The sequence below is a fragment of the Erpetoichthys calabaricus genome, chromosome 7 (assembly GCF_900747795.2).
Source record: "Erpetoichthys calabaricus chromosome 7, fErpCal1.3, whole genome shotgun sequence".
NCBI classification, from domain to species: domain Eukaryota; kingdom Metazoa; phylum Chordata; class Cladistia; order Polypteriformes; family Polypteridae; genus Erpetoichthys; species Erpetoichthys calabaricus.
The window spans coordinates 36,165,490-36,181,043 of record NC_041400.2 but is presented as its reverse complement, the minus strand read 5'-3'; positions in this window follow the sequence as shown (position 1 = coordinate 36,181,043).

Below are 15,554 nucleotides of genomic sequence, written 5' to 3'. Positions count from 1 at the left end.
TTAGTGTGGTAAAAAACAATGTCTGAGTTTGGATCCCAGCCATCAGTGGAATATTTAGGTGATGACCAGTCTGTGCGGAAAGGAAAATGACAAATAATTTGGAAAATCAGTATTCTTTTAAAAGGTGCCAATAGGGCTGTGTTGACACAATGAAAAGTTAATGGACAGGGTGTCAACTAACATGCAGTCATACAGCTGTATGTACAAATCAGCAAATGGCAAAATTAATGTGAATTCACATTGGCATTCCACATCTCTCTATTATATAAAAAAATCATGGGACTAGACAAGACTTTTTCAGAGACATAATTTCAAGTCCCACTAGAGAAGACTTTGTGCCAAGAGATTTAACCATAGCCACGGTCCACTCACCTCTCATTTGTGTGAATGCTATTGTCAAACACAGTTCCTGTGCTCTCAGCTCTTATAAATTTTTATGTTTTCCTTATTTTAATATTCATGTTTATCCAAAAGCACAGCATGATTTGTCGCAAGCGGCATATCTGGGAAATGACTAGTGCGTAGGGGGTTGGCGAGCAAAGAGAGCAGGGGGCAGAGCCCCCTAGTAAAGAATGATAAGACAAAAGTTTCAAAGAAAGAATTATAAAAGCTGTCAGACCAGTCAGCTAACCTTAAAACTCACCCCTTCCCCACCAGCTCCCCCTTTATCACTCCATTGCACTTAACTGTAGTGCTAATTAAATCCCTGACACTGGGCAAGAAATTTGTATCAAATTATCAGTGTCTGGTTGAAGAAGAGGTTAGGAATTGACACTTCTGCCTTATAGCTTTTTAGTCCTGAATGGAGTCTTCACATTTTCCCAGACACTGCACTTCCAGTTTTACTCCTGCATCCTAAAGACATGTCTTATAGGTAGATTGGTGACTCTAAATTAGCTCTTCATAAGTGGGTACTCATGTGTGCATGAGTGTGTCTTGTGGTGGACTTGAATTACAAACATGATTGGTTCTCAATTTGTGCCCAGAGCTGATAATGTGGGCTTTGACTCCTCGTGTCCACAAAGAGATAAAAAAGAGATAAAAATCTGGTCCTTAGATTCAAATGAGAAGTCTGCAAGCCTCTTCTTATAGCCCCAACTTACTGCCTCTTCAATTTTCATGTTTTTCAGCTGTCAGTAAAGTATTGGAAGGCAGCACTTTGAGGCTGATGATTTGGTTTCAAAAATTGACCATTATTCAAAGAGGGTAGGGAAAAGCTAATATAATCTGGGAAATGTTCTGATTCATTTGAAGATTGCATCAAAATAGGTATGGCTTCTATTAACAAATTATAAGGAGTTTTTTGTTTTAGATAGATAGATAGATACTTTATCTATCTATCTATCTATCTATCTATCTATCTATCTATCTATCTATCTATCTATCTATCTATCTATCTATCTATCTATCTATCTAAAACAAAAAACTCCCTTTTTTCCAACTTGTTAGTTATTAATAACATCATTGTGTATTTTTTCTTTTTGAAAAAAGTTTCTGTTTATGGCCATCTTGAACCTCATGCCAATATGCATCTTGCATAATATCTGAAAATTAGCATTTGATAGAATAAGGCTCCTTCAGCATGAAGGAACATGAAAAGAACTGCTGAAAAACTATGATTTGTTTAATTGGTTGTTGCTTTGTGAGCCATGGTGGTGCATCACAGACCAGATGATGCCCAGTGGAGTTTGCATGTTGTCCTTGTGTGTATGTGGCTTTTCCTCCCATATTCCAAAAGATGTGCATGTCAGGCTAATTAATGACATACTGGTCTCTCGTGGACGTGTGTGTGTGTGTGTGTGGAAGAACTGACACCTAGATGAGCATGTTGGAGAGTATTGTATTGCAGCTATTGGGGTTTGAGAATATTGTGCCTGCAGTGTAGCCAATAGGTTAGCAACTACAGACATAGAGACACTTATGAGGTCCTACGCTCCTTCTCAGCCACTCAGGTCTGCTGATAAATGGCATCCCGTGATGCCACCTCTGTGTAGTATCAAATCTCAGTCAGTCCAAATTCTTTTCATGTGTAGCTGTTGGAACTTCCATTCAAACATCAATGTGCTTAAGAAGAATTTGAAGACTCTCTTGTTTGGCGAATTTCTGTTTAATGGATAGATTTCTGTAACCCAGGAGTTGTAACAAGCTTGTGTTTTGTTCCCAAACAGTGCTCCAGACTGATGTTTACTCGAGTATGTTGAACTCTTTTGTGAGATGCTTTGGGTAAAAGCATCTGCTAAGCAAATAAATGTAAATACAATGTCTTGAAATTGGCATATTGCTTCATCTTAAATTGGTTAGTTTAGCATTTCTTCGACACTAGGTGGCAGCATATGAATTGCTTTGAAGTTACTTGCCACAAATGGCCCATCACAGTAAGAGGCGGATATGCGAGTCCCAAGCAAATGAACAAATCTGAGAAGCCTCGAGGTGCAGACATGCGTCACAAATGAACCCTTTTAGTTTATGACCTTCACTTTGGCAGGGTGTCTTACATGGCACGTTGTTTTTTTCCTGCGCTGCTTTTTGTTTGAGCTTTGTGTGAGTCACCCAGCTCACACTGTGCCCTTTTTCTCTAAACCAATTAAAGCTTGCCAAATCCTCTCCATCTCATTTACGAAGAGGATGTCCTGTGACAAGGACAATAGAATGTCTTGGGATTACACTTGTTTTTGTGGTTTTATGTACAAGCAGTATTGTACAAAATCCTACTCACACTACATTTTTATTATACATGTTGTTTTTTTTTTTCGGTATTAGTGTATCAGCAGAAAAGACTAAATTTCTGATTTTCAGACATCAATTTTCCAAAAAAATTTCATGTTACAGAGATATTTTTATTTCATTAAAATATGTACTTTGTAAGTGTATAGCCCAGTGCAGTGCATAAGTAAACAAACATAACAAACACATAGATGCAAAAGATTAATGGTAGGATAAGTTGAACCAAACTGAAACAAATGGATGTGTAGAAGGAATTAAATTGGGTGTCTGGCAACTAAACTAAAAGGTGACTTTGGCAGATGTGACAGTTTCACATTTAATTCATCAATTCAATTCAATTGTCCCCCTGGACGCTAGATGGCAGCCTCCCTGAGTTGCAGCGGTGCCTCGGACTCCCCCAGGGCTTTATGGGGGTTGGAGTTCTGTGCAGCCCTGTGGTGTTCCACAGGCGCCGCCAGGGGGTGCTGCAACAGGAGCAGCTGGCCCCTTTTGGGCACTGGTTTCGCCTTACCTGGAAGTGCAGCCGGATGTCGATAATCAACCACCTGGAGCACTTCCTGGTACCCAATAAAAAGGAGCCAGCAACCACCACTCGGGAGGAGGAGGACTAAGCTTGTAGAGGAGTGGTGGTGGAAGAAAAAGTGCTTTTGTGTGTAGTTTCAGTGCTTGGGACTGTGTTGTGGCTGGAGGGATTACGGGGAAGACGTGCCCTCCAGCTGAAGAAAAATAAAAGTCTTTTTATTTTACACATGCTTCCCGTGTCCAGTCTGTGTTGGGTCGAACACAATATAGTGGCTGTCTTAACTAAATGTATAATGAATACATAAAAACCCAAAGTGATCTGAAACTGATTAACATAAATGGAGCCCAGAACTACCTGTCAATTATTTAATTCTTGAACTGTGACCAGTTGACATTGGAGTGAAGAAAACAAACTCCAGTCAGCAACGTCATTGGAGAAAATAAACCAGTGGTGGGTACACAATTAATTATAACTGGGAAAGTTAAAGACAAGGTCAGACTCCATCATAATATAAATGCAAGTGATGTTATCCAAGATTTCAAATAATCATTTACACTAAAGAAAACTAATTTGGACTAGAATCTTTTTTACATTGATCTGTAGGAAAAGCGAAGCATCAGCTGTAACCTGAGGTCAAGTTTACAGAGTGCCGGTGCTTATCTGAATCCACCATATACTATAAATAATCTATCGTCCAGCTGCTTGAAATGTATTTTTATAATTTTGGGTTAAATAGTTCACTTTGTGGAAATGCGTTGTATTTTGGGTTTGTGCCACCCATTGCATGTCCTTATTATGAGTTGCATTCCTTCTGGGTCAACAAGAAATGAAATCCTAAATGGAGTCTCCAACCAACTTAGAGCAGAAAATATCTGTCTCGGTCTACAGAGCCATGGGAGATCATTGTATACCTTTTAATTGACTTGTCTCACCTGAGCCCATACTGAATGTCCATTTTCTTACACATTAATGTACTTCAGGGTACAGCAGTATTGGAACCAAGGTGGAAAGGACATTAGGACACACTCCTCACTCACTCTTTCTGTGCCTGTTTAGAGCTGCCAATTAACCTGACAAGAATGTCTCTAGGTCTTTAGAAAAAAGTGTAGCACCTGGAGAAAATCTATAGAAACAACTGGAAAACATGTAATATTCACTCAGAATGTTACTGCATGTCAGCCTGGGTGATGTTGAATTAGAAAAATACAATGGCAATGTTATGCTATGTGTAATGGCCATATATTATCATAGTGCTAGAGAGTGTGGGTGTGTTGAAAGTTGGTCAGAAATGCAAACAAGAATTTTACTTTACTGTGTACAAAGGACAATACAACTATGATTCTCCATCCAATCATGACATTTCAAATCTGTTTCAGTTCAGGTTTATAGGGAGCTCGAGCCCATTGAGGTATCACGGTGCCCAACATAGGAATCCAGTCCAGGAAGAGATGTCAGTTCACAGTAGAACATGTTCACACAGACTCCCACATGCCTTCACAATGAGTTACCTATTATATTAGCCTTGACATCTTTATGATAAAATCCACATAGACACAGGGAAAATGTGCAACTATAATAAGTGGGATATAGGCATCAGTGCTAACCACCGTACCATCTATCATCAAAACCACCATTTCAAAATACTTGACAAACTGTCTCAAATGTTCAGTAATTTTCACAAAATATGAGCAACAATACTGAAAGAAGTCAGTGCTTATATACACTACTGCCTTGTGAGCCAATGCTGAGGCCACAACCACTTCTTTACTTGCTTTCAGTTTAGTTCTTCTCAGGGATCCTTCAAACTCCTACAGCTGTGAGTGATAGGTGAATAGAGTGCCTGTCTTAAACAGACTGGTATCAAGTGCAGCCTGTCTGACACAGTTAATGCCCATGCCCACTCCTAACCCCAATCCCCTCACAGCTCTGGAACTCATCCTTCCCACCTTTAAGGTTTCGCCCATTCCTTTCAGCTCCAAATGCACTGGGAACCTTGCTGGGGGCAACTCTTTATAACTATCCAGTGACAGGATTTGGGGGTTCCCAGAAAGTGCTGATGCTATGACCTAAGTCTGAGAAGGCTGACTGGAAATCATGAGCATGCTGGTTTATTCTACACTACTGACTCACTGCATAATTGTGCCAGTGTTCCTGTTATTAGAAATGTGGGTGTAATTGTTCTATGTTCTTCTCAGTGCTGCTGCTGTTTTTTATCTCATGGTGCTTCAGTGTACCTAAATATAAGACTGAAATGCCCTGTCCTGATCAGAAAAACTACTCTATTGAGAATCTTGGGCTTGTCCCAAATTATTCAAACAACTGGGCACATAGAAACTTTCCAGACTGTTTCTTTCATTCCCTGCTCAGTGAGGTAAAATCACTGATCCTTGTACTGTAGTTGTCCAGGAAACACTTACAAACATTCACTGTCTTTGTAAAAAGCAGACAGTCAAACATCCAAATACTGATACAAATAATGGGGCTTCCATCTATTAATAGTTCTTAAAGATAACATCTTTTCCCTCAACCACTGTGTCATCTTGACAACAGTGACTCACTAAGTCAGTGAACAGATGTCAGAGGCTTACACTTCTCTCTTGTCCAGGGTAACCAATTCATAAGCCCCTTCTAAGGCTTATCTCTGATTGGTGACTCAGAAGCAAATCAAGTAATTTACAGGACACTTAAATTCAAAATGAGTTACAAATTGCTTGTATAGCACAGTTGTTTACATATGATTGGCATGCTGGCCTGATACATGCCTGATTTAGGGTAGCACAGCGAGTCAGTGGTAGGGATTAAACTGCTACCTTTATGGTTTACTCTCCAAGAATGTAGTGTAATAAGGAGACAAAAACACAGAAAAAGATTTAGGGGTACCACCTTGGTAACCTATATATGTACTTTGAAACTATGAGAGAAAAAATAATGTCTTTACAGTCAGTAGTCCAATACAGAATTGAGGAATGAATGGGTGTGCTGGTTTATGGAGAATGATGACAGGAAGGGGCGGATCCAGGAGGGTGGATACTGCGGATGATGTCAGTGGTGGTAGGGTTGTCAGTCAGCCAGTCTGCAGAGGGAGAAGGAGCGGGAAAGGATCAGAGAACAGTGCCAGCCCCTGGTTCAGCGAGTAATCACATTTACCTAAGCCCGTAAGTGTCTCCCATGCACATGTGCGTGATAGTAGCTACTAGGCCCCACTGTCCATAACCAAAAGTAAGTACAACATCTATTGCTTTTAACACTGGTTAGTCTATTTTTGTGCCAAGCTTATCATAGGTTAGATGAAAAATAATAGTAACAGACAACATTCTTTGATGCAGGCTATTACTGTGCCAGTGATTAATATGAAGCAAAGGAGGTGTGTTGCCCATTACTAACAGATGTAGGAGGAGAACAGGCATCCCAGATGAGACAGGGAAAAACATTCTACCCGGACAGGAGGCCAGAGTGACGACAAATTATCCAGTGGAGCACAAAAATAATTTTGTGTCCAGCTGGCAGGAGATAATGGATGGACCAGTGGAAGCTGAGATTCGGGAGAGGTTCCATCCCCCATATGCAACATGGCAGTGGTCCTTATATGGGAACCCAGTTGGGACACCTGCAGTGGTGCTTGGGATATGGAGTCCGGAAGTACAGCCTTGTCAGGTCCCTACAATCCAGTAGAGGGTACTGTGAGGGGCAGACCTTCTTATTTTCATTATGGTCTGGAAGTACATCCTAGAAGATGTAGCATGACACTGTTCCGGCATAAAAGGAACCCCACTGCCACACATGGACAAGTCAGAATCGGGAGGCAGCGGGCAACACTCAGTGGAAGAGAGAAGGAGGAAGAACAGTATTAATTTTTTCTGTTTTGGTGGCTTATATCTGGAGAGTATTGTGCTTAAAGGTGCTTGTATGAAGAAATAGTTTTATTCATACAACATGTGTTGTGTTTTCTGAGTCTGTGGTTTGGGGCTCTCTGTTACCCTTTGGTGGTCACTCAGAGAATAAATGATATCTAGTAAATGGTATTTATATTTGACTAAGAATTCTTTGTGTGATTTTATAAAAACAAAAGCCCCTGTTTTGTTGACCTGTGTTATTGATTTGCCCCATATGAGTGATTGTGGAACCGTGAGTAGGTGCGCCCTATGATGGACCAGTTTCACATTTAGGGTTGTTTTTTTTCTTTCTCTTTATTCTACCATGGTAGGCTAAAGCTCCCTACAACCCTAAAATGGATTAAGTGGCTTCAATAGATGGCTGAATGGATGGATGTTATACTTATCTAAGCATCTGGTAGGTATTAAAAAGTTGTAATATAGCATATACTATTAACAACAGAAGACCTACTATACAATTGCTTAAATATTCCAAAAATGAACAAACTTCTCTGATCTCTTATTAATAAAAATGCATTTTTTATATACTGCTTTTCATATAAAGTGCCAGGTACATATAGCTTTAAAATGTTGTTAATTTTTAAAAAGTGTGACGAGCGGCCGGGTCCCATGCCCGGCAGGGACGCCCCTGCTGCTTATGTTCTGGGGGAGCAACCATGGGCAGCTCAATACCTCCCTCGGGACGCTTGGTGGCAGCCTCCCTGGTGGTCGGTGATTCCCCAACCTCCTGCCGGCTCCATGGGAGATGGAGTCCTCTACAGCCTGGTTGGGACCCGGGGTGGCCACTAGAGGGGGCTGTCTGGATTCAACAGCCGGGCTGGACGAGTCTTCAGCCCCACCCGGAAGTGAAATTGGGACCAGGTGGTCAAACACCTGGAACACTTCCGGGTGGGCTATAAAAAGGGCCAGCCACCAATACTCGAGAGCCAGAGTTGGGAGGAGGAGGACTAAGCTTGAGGAGGAGTGGTGATAAAAGAGAGAAAACTGTGTTGTGGGCCTTTTGTGTTGTTTGGGACTGTGTATTGCCTGTGGGTCACGGGGAAGACGTGCACCCATGGGTGAAGAAAAATAAAGTCTTTATTTGTTTTATATGTGCCTCCGTGTCCATCTGTGTCGGGTCAGGTGCCTATATAGCACCTTTGTTACAAAAGGAATCTTTATCAATGCCAATTGGAGAACCATCTGTTCATTTTCTGATTTTTCAGTAGATCTGCATAGTCATCCCAGAGCAATGGGGCTCAAGGGATGCTTATACACATCTACTCATGTACCTAGGACCAGTTTAGAGTGGTTGATTAATCAGAAAGCATATCTTTGAACTGTGGAAGGAAGCTAGAATGTTGTCTAGCTAATGTAAATACCTGGAGGGGTCTACTCAAAAGATACTGTAGACATTAGCTGAAGAAGACCCACTGTCTCTTAGGACAGCTAATTACTTTTCATTTTACATAAGGCCTTTTGTAGTATGTACTCTCAAGGCACCATAATTTCATCCTTTATTTTTTAATCTTCTTTTTCCATTACTTGATCAGGGGACTTTGAGCCTGTCCTGGCAGCAAAATTCACAAGGCTGGAAGCAATGTTCTTAAAACACTCTATAAATCAACCTGCTATATTTCACTTTACAAGAAATCAAGCTCCAAAATAAATTAATAAAAAGGGAATGCATGTGGTATGGATATGGTAATAGGAAAACTAACCAAACATGTCCTTGGAAAATACTTCCATAAGGATAACAAATCAAGAAAACTACATCAGTGTAAAAATCATTCAGTGTGTCTAAAGTTGTAGCTGGCAGTTACAATACACTATATTTTTCTTCATGACAGGCTTTATAAATGTATTACTGAGTCAAAAGGACATTGCAGAGCACAGAGTTAAGAGGGCTGGAAGACAGATGTTTTAGAAAAACACATTGGTGTCTATTGCTCATTACATGAAATCCCTTTGGGTTTCTGGGTGACACGACTAAGCAGCTGTGCGTAAGCCAATCAAGCCTAACACTAATTCCTATTATTGCCTTCTGCATAGCATGAAGTGCTGCAAGTGAAATTCAGGGCAATAGAAAAGCAGCAAGCAATTAGCATAATTACATAAATCAGTGAGCAAGAAAGCGGCAGTCCAGCCCAGGAAGTTGAGTTTGGATGATCTGCTAAGCATACATATGCATATGACACTTAGGCCCTTTTTTCTTTTATGTTTTCCGTTTGTTTTTTATTCTGACCTCACTTCCAAGCATCATTTTGCATTTCCTCCTCTTATATGTATACTCAAGGTGACGTTGTTACAACTGTAACGTTCACTTGAGCCTCTGTTTAACAAACTTGGACTTGAGTACTACTGTCAGTGCTCCTTTTCATGGCAACAAGTTCTTCATTCAGAAGCTTGCTCAAAATTAATTAGATTTTTTTTCTTTTTTTTGGAATGTGGCATCAGATATTTTCTACACAATTATTGAATCATCCATCCATCCATCCATTGTCTCCCGCTTATCCGAGGTCGGGTCGCGGGAGCAGCAGCTTGAGCAGAGATGCCCAGACTTCCCTCTCCCCGGCCACTTCTTCTAGCTCTTCCGGGAGAATCCCAAGGCGTTCCCAGGCCAGTCGAGAGACATAGTCCCTCCAACGTGTCCTGGGTCTTCCCTGGGGCCTCCTCCCGGTTGGACGTGCCCGGAACACCTCACCAGGGAGGCGTCCAGGAGGCATCCTGATCAGATGCCCAAGCCACCTCATCTGACTCCTCTCGATGCGGAGGAGCAGCGGCTCTACTCTGAGCCCCTCCCGGATGACTGAGCTTCTCACCCTATCTTTAAGGGAAAGCTCAGACACCCTGCGGAGGAAACTCATTTCAGCCGCTTGTATTCGCGATCTCGTTCTTTCGGTCACTACCCACAGCTCATGACCATAGGTGAGGGTAGGAACATAGATCGACTGGTAAATTGAGAGCTTCGCCTTGTGGCTCAGCTCCTTTTTCACCACGACAGACCGATGCAGCGCCCGCATTACTGCGGATGCCGCACCGATCCGCCTGTCGATCTCATGCTCCATTCTTCCCTCACTCGTGAACAAGATCCCGAGATACTTGAACTCCTCCACTTGAGGCAGGATCTCGCTACCAACCCTGAGAGGGCATTCCACCCTTTTCCGGCTGAGGACCATGGTCTCGGATTTGGAGGTGCTGATTCTCATCCCAGCCGCTTCACACTCGGCTGCGAACCGATCCAGAGAGAGCTGAAGATCACGGCCTGATGAAGCAAACAGGACAACATCATCTGCAAAAAGCAGTGACCCAATCCTGAGCCCACCAAACCGGACCCCCTCAACGCCCTGGCTGCGCCTAGAAATTCTGTCCATAAAAGTTATGAACATAATCGGTGACAAAGGGCAGCCCTGGCGGAGTCCAACTCTCACTGGAAACGGGTTCGACTTACTGCCGGCAATGCGGACCAAGCTCTGGCACCGATCGTACAGGGACCGAACAGCCCTTATCAGGGGGGCTGGTACCTCATACTCTCGGAGTACCCCCCACAGGATTCCCCGAGGGACACGGTCGAATGCCTTTTCCAAGTCCACAAAACAGATGTAGACTGGTTGGGCAAACTCCCATGCACCCTCCAGGACCCTGCTAAGGGTATAGAGCTGGTCCACTGTTCCGCGACCAGGACGAAAACCACACTGTTCCTCCTGAATCCGAGGCTCGACTATCCGACGGACCCTCCTCTCCAGGACCCCTGAATAGACTTTTCCAGGGAGGCTGAGGAGTGTGATCCCTCTGTAGTTGGAACACACCCTCCGATCCCCCTTCTTAAAGAGGGGGACCACCACCCCGGTCTGCCAATCCAGAGGCACTGTCCCTGATGTCCATGCGATGTTGCAGAGGCGTGTCAACCAAGACAGTCCTACAACATCCAGAGCCTTGAGGAACTCCGGGCGTATCTCATCCACCCCCGGGGCCCTGCCACCAAGGAGTTTTTTGACCACCTCGGTGACCTCAGTCCCAGAGATGGGGGAGCCCACCTCTGAGTCCCCAGGCTCTGCTTCCTCATTGGAAGGCATGTTAATGGGATTGAGGAGGTCTTCGAAGTACTCCCCCCACCGACCCACAACGTCCCGAGTCGAGGTCAGCAGCGCACCATCCCCACCATATACAGTGTTGACACTGCACTGCTTCCCCTTCCTGAGACGCCGGATGGTGGACCAGAATCTCCTCGAAGCCGTCTGAAAGTCGTTCTCCATGGCCTCCCCAAACTCCTCCCACGCCTGAGTTTTTGCCTCAGCAACCACCAAAGCCGCATTCCGCTTGGCCTGCCGGTACCTATCAGCTGCCTCCAGGGTCCCACAGGACAAAAGGGTCCTGTAGGACTCCTTCTTCAGCTTGACGGCATCCTTCACCGCCGGTGTCCACCAACGGGTTCGGGGATCGCCGCCACGACAGGCACCGACCACCTTACGGCCACAGCTCCGGTCAGCCGCCTCAACAATAGAGGCACGGAACATGGCCCATTCGGACTCCATGTCCCCCACCTCCCTCGGGACATGGTCGAAGTTCTGCCGGAGGTGGGAGTTGAAGCTACTTCTGACAGGGGGCTCTGCCAGACGTTCCCAGCAGACCCTCACAACACGTTTGGGCCTACCACGCCTGACCGGCATCTTCCCCCACCATCGAAGCCAACTCACCACCAGGTGGTGATCAGTTGACAGCTCCGCCCCTCTCTTCACCCGAGTGTCCAAGACATGTGGCCGCAAGTCCGACGACACAACCACAAAGTCGATCATCGAACTGAGGCCTAGGGTGTCCTGGTGCCAAGTGCACATATGAACACCCCTATGCTTGAACATGGTGTTCGTTATGGACAATCCGTGACGAGCACAGAAGTCCAATAACAAAACACCGCTCGGGTTCAGATCGGGGGGGCCATTCCTCCCAATCACGCCCTTCCAGGTCTCACTGTCATTGTCCACGTGAGCATTGAAGTCTCCCAGCAGAACGAGGGAGTCCCCAGAAGGTATGCCCTCTAGCACCCCCTCCAGGGACTCCAAAAAGGGTGGGTACTCCGAACTGCTGTTCGGTGCATACGCACAAACAACAGTTAGGACCCGTCCCCCCACCCGAAGGCGAAGGGAGGCTACCCTCTCGTCCACCGGGGTAAACCCCAATGTACAGGCTCCAAGTCGGGGGGCAATAAGTATACCCACACCCGCTTGGCGCCTCTCACCGGGGGCAACTCCAGAGTGGTACAGAGTCCAGCCCCTCTCAAGGAGATTGGTTCCAGAGTCCAAGCTGTGCGTCGAGGTGAGTCCGACTATATCTAGCCGGAACCTCTCAACTTCGCGCACTAGCTCAGGCTCCTTCCCCTTCAGAGAGGTGACATTCCACGTCCCAAGAGCCAGCTTCTGTAGCCGAGGATCGGACCGCCAAGGTCCCCGCCTTCGGCCACCACCCAACTCACACTGCACCCGACCTCCTTGGCCCCTCCCATAGGTGGTGAGCCCATGGGAAGGGGGACCCACGTTGCCTCTTCGGGCTGTGCCCAGGCCGAGCCCCATGGGTGCAGGCCCGGCCACCAGGCGCTCGCCATCGAGCCCCACCTCCAGGCCTGGCTCCAGAGTGGGGCCCCGGTGACCCGCGTCCGGGCAAGGGAAAACGGCGTCCAAAGTTTTCATTCATCATAGAAGGTTTGAACCGCTCTTTGTCTCATCCCTCACCTAGGACCAGTTTGCCTTGGGTGGCCCTACCAGGGGCATAAAGCCCCGGACAACAGAGCTCCTAGGATCATTGGGACATGCAAACCCCTCCACCACGATAAGGTGGCGGTTAAAGGAGAGGATTATTGAATCAGCTTAATCTAATTTTAGTTCTGTTAGGCTTAGCCATAAGCTTCCCCGGTAGCAATGGGTGCAAAGTAAGAACCAATGTTGGATGGGGCGTCAGCATTGCACTAAAAATTGTATCAAAATAAAAGAAACTGCATTGACCTGTAATAGTTATTTTTTTTTAGTTCTTCTGAAATTAAAAAAAATGTTTCAGACATAATAATATGCAATATAAAAATATTTAATCCTCTTCCAGCTACTGGGTTGTCAAAAAATAAAAATCAACTGCTCCACTAGCATAACGCTGCCAGAGTTATTGAGTGGTGTCATGTTGCCCAATAGCTGAAGTTGCCATGTGAGGTGGATGTAACAATTGCACAATAAGCTATAAAAAGCATTTTGATATCACATGTTCACATCCTCCACTTTTACGTACTTCAGTGAGGTGATACGGTGTATAATGTGGCTAATACCGCGTCAGCAAAATCGAAAATGTGCTTTTTCAGGCATGTCTCCTGTTTCTCTAAAAGTAGATTTATACAGGAATTAGCTTTCGTTTTTGACCCTTAAAGCTGCTGTGTTGTTTCTTACTTACTGTATTCTTCTTTTAAATTTTAGCAAACATTATTATAGAACACTCTGACTGGTTTATGAAGAAATCTTCAAAGACTGAGAGATGATAAGGACAATATTGTGAAGTTTGTGATGATAAGTCTATACCAATGGACAAGAAAGGTGTACAGGAGGTTTCTTCCACCTTCTCTGGACCATTGATACAATTAACTGAAACCAGGTCTCTGCACAATTTGAAGAAGGATAAGCCAATTTTGGATGACTATCCCTCAAAAAATTCATTAGTAATTTAATTTGCAGTACATCTAGAAAGCTCTTGGAAGTTCTATCTCTTGGACATTGTAGGGTTCTGAGCAAAACCTTTGATAACAGAAGTGTACCCATAAGTCTTTTTTGTTTTTTTTGTTTTTTTAAGATGCAATACAAATTGAGAACATACAGACAAGTTTCATTATGCTGGCAGGAGAAAAAATCTTTGGAAAGTACCTATTGTCAGTTTGCCAGCCGACATTGAACAATCCCTTGATGTGTACAGATCACAAGGACATGCATATCACTGAAATTGTTACCAGTGACTCAGCATGAAAAATTGCATACATACACAATGACATACTGTAAGCTCCAGCTCTGACTTTAAATGATCAGATAATCAGAAGCAAACACTTTACTAACCCTTGCAATGTAGAACATTCATGTGAGACAAACTCACAGCCTGCAGTGTACAATGCAAGTAGCCGAAGCAGAAGGTGAAATCCAGAGTTGTGTGGACTTAGGAAAGTACGAGGGATATAAGCATTTACTGTTAATGAATGACAATTGCATTTAAATACTGAATTTTACAATCAACTCTAATTGACAGCAAATTTTCCTTGTATATACATTTGATCGAAGTAAGGTTTGGTAATAGTTTTGTATGTGCAGTGACAGTGTGGCATTTTGATGAATTTATTTTGACGAAGTGTATATAGGCATGTGGAAGAGGATAAGGAAGAAACTGACCTAGACCATTGAGAGAGAGAGGGAGAGAAAGAACGGGGTAGATGATAATCTTTGGCAAATGGAGTGTGCCTCAGCATAAATGTAGAGCAGCACAGGCACTTCCAGGAGGCAGCACACTTAGAAGTGCTCTAGAAGTTAGGCCTTAGAGCATAGCTACCTTATCTAGAACAATAGCTGGCAACAGAGAAATCTCACATGGGATAGGGGAACCATGATCTCATTTCAGCAAACAGTTCTGGGTGTTGTCATCTTGTTTTATTTTTTATTGTGTATTTTGGATTATTTTTGCATTTACCAACTGACCTGAATGCAGTCAACTGACTTCTAAAGCTCTGTAATGGAACACTGTAGTGCCATTTGTGGCTAGTTGAAGCATATATCTCTTTCTTTAGAAAGGATACTTATTTTAAAGATGTCGAGCAATCATATTGACTTTGAAACAAAGGGGCTACTCTTCATGTAATACATCTTTTGAAAAATCATATAATGTATCTTTTGAAAACAAACAGTTGTATGACAAATCTACTAAGGTCTTTAAATCATGTAGCATAATGAGAAAGAGCTCAGGCTGTAAACACCATGTTGAATGTTGGTGATCATGGACCTCATATGCATCTTCTCTTCCCCTTGACTTCTTTCTAACTTCAGACTGTTATACTATATGTATATGCAACTAATACAAAAATTAATGAGATTGTTCTTAAAAGTGTAACCTGTTTTTTAATGTCAAAATAATGTTTCTAAAATGGTTTCAACTAGGTGGAAAAAAGTTAGGAAACTTCCTGGATAAAAGTGATAAGAAAAAGTGCTTACTTGCAATGAGTTGGTACATCCAGGTGGGTGTATATCATGATAGGGACTGCTAAGGGAGCATAGATCCTGTTAGTGTGAAAGGTACCTAGGAAGGAAAAGTCTCCAAAAGCAGAAAAGCAGGAAGTGGTTTTGTTGACTCAAGAGAGCAGCATGTAAACCTGTTTAGGGCTGATGGTAGAGGGCAAATGACCTAGTATAGCATTTTCTGAGGGTAAC